Below are 5,335 nucleotides of genomic sequence, written 5' to 3'. Positions count from 1 at the left end.
GGAATATCCATTTGTTGGAGCATATGAGCAGGATGCACCAAGTCAGGATTGATTGTCTGATAAGAAGTCTGGCCCTAATGACCTCCAAATGGGGTATAGGGTGCCCCAACATAGGCGTACGGAGGTGCAACAACAACAGATGATGCCCCAGGATATGCCAACAGCATTCCAGGATGGTGTCCTTTATTCGGATACTGCGTAATAGGTTGGACCACCGATGGAGGAATTTGCACATGAATTGGAGGACCATTGTATTCGAACTCCTTCTCAATAAGCACCTTTGCAGTCACGGGTGTAAAACACAATAGATTTTGATCGATGAGTCCTTGAACTTTGTTCTTGAGAACATGATAAACTTCTGTAGAGTGCCCCACGTATCCAGCATGGTATCCACACGTGGCATGAGGGTCATGCTTACGACCATAGGGAAGCTTAGCAGGCTCGGTCTGTTTAGGCACAATTTCCCCAACCTTAACCAGTATAGGTAGCAGATGTGCGTAAATCACGGGAATTGTATCATAGCGAGAACGTCTCCCTTCTTGATCTTTGTTTCCTTTATTGACTTGCTTCTGCTTCAATTTATGGTGTCTTTGAGCAGGACTCTGGGGTGGAAGTACACGCCGTTCTTGAAGAAGAAGTGGTAGGACGCTTGCAGCTACCTTTTGTTTGTTATCTTTCTTCAGACTATCTTCAACTTGCTCATCAATCACAACCTGATTTGGGAAGTTTGTTGTCATGCTATCCAAGAATAGCCCCAAAACCATGTCAGCTTTGTCGATGCTCTTAGTCTCTTCCATGATCCTCGAATGATCGGTGTCGGCGAATCATTGTCTTTCTGACGGAGGAACGGATAGGGCGAGTTTTCTGGTTAACATGCATGAGATGCAAATGATTGCATATGTTAGGGATGAAATGCAAATAATTATGAAACATCCACAAATTCAAAGCCTTAGTGGTATAACAACCCATGTTCCAAGCTCCAACATATGTACAACACTTCAATACCATAGGTTAACAACACCAATAACCCGAATAATCTGTGTATACTGCCTGATGCAGGATCAAAAGTTCGACGTCCATGAGAATAAAGGTATGCAAAGTCTATGGTTTCCTGTAGAAAAATCCCATATCCCCCTTACAGGTGTGGACTATGCTCCAAGGTGGTCCCTAGAAGCTCTCACAGAGTCATCACTACGCCAAAAAGGTTTTTTAACAGCGCATCTTAGACAGCGCTTTTAAAAGAAAGCGCTGTCTAAGGTTAAAATAAAAATAAAACACGGAAAATGTTCTAAAAAAATAATGAAAGCGCTGTCTAAGGGGGGGGGGGGGTCTTAGACAGCGCTTTTAGAAAGCGCTGTCTAAGACCCCCCATTAGACAGCGCTTTTAGAAAGCGCTTTTAAATATAGACCTTAGTCGGCGCTTTTGAGAAAGCGCTGTTTAAAGTCTTTCAATTAAAAAAAAATTAAAACCAAAAGCGCTGTCTAAGGTGGGGGTTTAGAAAGCGCTTTTGGAAAGCACTTCATGCTTCCAAGAAACCCAATAGCGAGGGACACAGCAGAGCTTCCATCTTCATCAAGCCCTAGCAGCTCCTTCACCATTCCAATGTTCACTCTCTCTACTTTCTCTCTCTAGAAAACTGACATAGAAAAACAAACACCACCTAACCTTGTTGTTGCTTCCTCTTCCATCAGCATGCTACTAGTTCCTCCCAAACCCATCAACACGATCACAATCACCATCATGCTAGCCTTCACCTTCTTCCTCATCTTCTTCTCCTCCGGTTTCCTCCATTTCCCTTCCGTTTCACCTTCTCTCCCACCCATCCACCACTCCTTCACGCTCCCTTCCATCAATTCCTCTTCCGACCCCTTCACCGATCTGCTTTCTTCCTTCAGGAAATGGGACTCGCGAGTGGGTTGTGATAAATTCAGAGAGAAAACAAATGGGGTTTTGTTGAATCACTCAAAGGTTGTTTCTTTGCAAGAGTTTGGTGGTGGGTGTGGGGGGTTTGAACTTAATCATGTTAGTGTTTTGGTTAAAGGGTGGACTTGGATTCCTGATAATTTGGATAATTTGTATTCTTGTCGTTGTGGGTTGAGCTGTTTGTGGACCAAATCCAATGTTCTTGCTGATAAACCTGATGCTTTGTTGTTTGAAACTTCTACGCCTCCAATTCAGGTAGATTTTATTTTTGCTGAAATGTATGAGGAACATTTTGATATGCTTGATTTTGCAATGGTGGTGAGTTTTTTGAAGTTGAAAGGTTTGTTTAGATAATTGAATTGAATGTACTATGTTTGTGAAATGCGTGAATCGTAAATTGGCACCGGCATAGTAATCAAGGTGATCTACTCTGCCATTACTGAGAGTTCCATTCATGATACTTACTATGGAATTGATATTGATTCTTTTTGTATTTGGAAAATGTTGTTCACTCACTTATTGTTTATACACATAATCTGGTATAGTGATTTCATACCAAGGACCGTTTGCTAGTGTAGGATCTGTAGTAGCATTTTTTTCATCCTGATTAACTGTAGTAATTCTAGGAAGTTCTGCTGGATGTGTGGAGGAGTGCATTTTATTTGGGAATTTTGGATAGATGTATGAAAGTGAAGAATAGTAATGAAGGTCATTTTTATTTCTTAGATTTTTTCTGCCGAATGGCCACAATTTTCACTCTTGTTCTTCCATGTTTACACCTCTACTGTAGTACCATTCCACAACTTCTTAGCAAAACAAAATTCTTGATTATCTTTATGGCTTAACCAATTACAAATAGCAGAAGGTTCAATTGGTGATAATGTCCCTCTTTGTTCTTTTCAAAATTTTATGAGCTTTATTGCCATTTTGGTTTTCTTTCTATTTGTTAAACTTTGTGTTGGTTCTGTTTCTATTTCCATTGTCAAGGATCAGATTTAAGAAAATCAACAATCAAGATGTCTTTTGACTCAGTTGTTAACAAATTACTTGTTCACAGAATGAAATTCTGACCACTCATCTTACAAACTTTCATTCTGACCACTCATCTTACAAACTATAAACAACGCATATTATATGTATGAAACACGAAAAGCTTTCAAGATTTCTGTAGCTGGTAATATATGTTGTACTATTGGATTTGACTTTGTTATGATTTCATTTTCTATTTCAGAGACGTGTGGGAGAACCGCTTCGTGCGTACATGGATCTCGAAGCTGGTCGAAAGAGATCAGGCCGAGAGGATATATACATTAGTTACCACGCTGAAGATGATGTACAGTCAACCTATGCCGGTTCCCTGTTTCACAATGGACGAAACTATCACGTCTCTAATACTAAAAACAGTGTAAGTAATAATAACTTTTACAAACAGGATGTTAAACGATAGATAAAGAAAGGACTCATAGTAACCTGACCCAAGTTATCATCTGTAGGATATACTTGTTTATTGGTCTTCATCGCGGTGTCTTCCTCAAAGAAATGAACTTGCCAAGAAACTCCTCGGCTTGCTACCTAGCCATTCATTTGGCAAGTGCCTAAACAATGTCGGTGGTCTAGACATGGCTCTTTCGTTCTTTCCGAAGTGTGAAAACGATGCAAATACTAAACCAAAATGGTGGGATCATTTACATTGTGCCATGTCTCATTACAAGTTTGTTCTTGCAATCGAGAACACTTTCACCGAGAGCTACGTGACAGAGAAGTTATATTATGCATTGGACTCGGGTGTTGTTCCTATATATTTTGGTGCACCAAATGTCATGGATTTTGTTCCTCCACATTCAATAATCGATGGTAATTACATATAATTGTCTTAAATTGAACTATTTGCTTAAATTATGTATTTGACATATATACACATTAACGATTTCTTGTTATTATTGGTTTTAGGGCATTTCCCATTGTCAGCTGTATTTGTCGTCACCATACTATCGGATGGTTGGCAAGGGAAAAGTGCATAACGTTAACGTCATTCTAAATTCATCTATTATAATTATTTTCCAAGTTACCATCTAACATTTGCCTAATCATTACAGTGGACATTGGTTGTTGCTCGCAATCAATCCTATCCGAGAAATTATGTATTATCTTGACTCGTTAGGAAATGATTGGACAACATACCCGGATATGAAGGTCCTAATTGACACGTAAGTGAGAATGTTCAAAATTTTTCTTAGTTTATGTGAATTGTTCTAATTGCTTCATTTTTATTTTATTAGCGTCCTACAAGCTTTTCGGGCCCAACGAGATATCCAAACCTCAAGGAGGGGCGCCAACTCCATTACATGGATTAAAGTGGCGGTATATTTTTAATTACCACATTTTTTATTATATTAGTGATGACACTTGATAAAACTTAGGATTTATAATCCATATTTTTTTTTCATATGTAGTGTCCTCAACAACGTAATCAAATAGATTGCGGGTATTTCATGTTGAGGTTTATGCGAGATACTCTTGCTTTGGACCGATTAAAGATTCCCACCGATGTATGTATTTCTAACTTATGAGTTATTTTTATATTTACACATATCTCATATAATTAAATAGTTGGAATTAATTCAAAATATGTTATATTATTATGTAGTACTTTTTTGATGAATTCAAGTGTGCATTTTATACAAAGGATCAAGTGGACGAAATCAAAGAGGAGTGGTGTCAATTCATGATAAAGCTCAATGTTTGTTCATAAATTTGTGTAATTAATGTGTACATTTGTAGTATATGTTATGACTTGTAAATGTGTACATAAATTTGTATATATTTTGATACATTTAAGGCAAAATTGGTTTGAATTGGTATATATATATATTTGTTAGCCAAAAATTGGTAGAAAAAAGGCCAAAATGGCATATATAAAATGTGATAATTGTCTGTCAAAATCTGGTTGAAAACAGGTAGAAATTCTGGTTTATAAACCTGGAAAAAATGTGGTTTAAAACAAAAGCTTCAAAAATTTTCGTATACCTTAGACAACGCTTTTGTAAAAAGCGCTGTCTAAGGGGGGGATTAGAAAGCGCTTTAGGCAAAAGCGCTGTCTAAGGGGGGGGGGGCTTAGACAGCGCTTTTTGAAAAGCGCTGTCTAAGGTATACCTAAAAAAAATTAAAATAGGAGGGTCTTAGAAAGCGCTTTTGGCCAAAGCGCTGTCTAAGGAGGTGGGGCTTAGACAGCGCTTTTCAAAAGCGCTGTCTAAGGTATACCTAAAAAATTTAAAATAAGAGGGTCTTATAAAACGCTTTTGGCCAAAGCGCTGTCTAAGGGGGGGGGGGGCTTAGACAGCGCTTTTAAGATTTAAAAAAGCGCTGTCTAAACCTTTAGCAGCGGAGGTTTAGACAGTGCTTTAAAGCGCT

This window comes from Lathyrus oleraceus, chromosome 1 (genome assembly GCF_024323335.1).
Source record: "Lathyrus oleraceus cultivar Zhongwan6 chromosome 1, CAAS_Psat_ZW6_1.0, whole genome shotgun sequence".
Classification (NCBI taxonomy): Eukaryota; Viridiplantae; Streptophyta; class Magnoliopsida; order Fabales; family Fabaceae; genus Lathyrus; species Lathyrus oleraceus.
The sequence above is the reverse complement of the archived record's forward strand: the minus strand, read 5'-3'. Positions refer to the sequence as shown.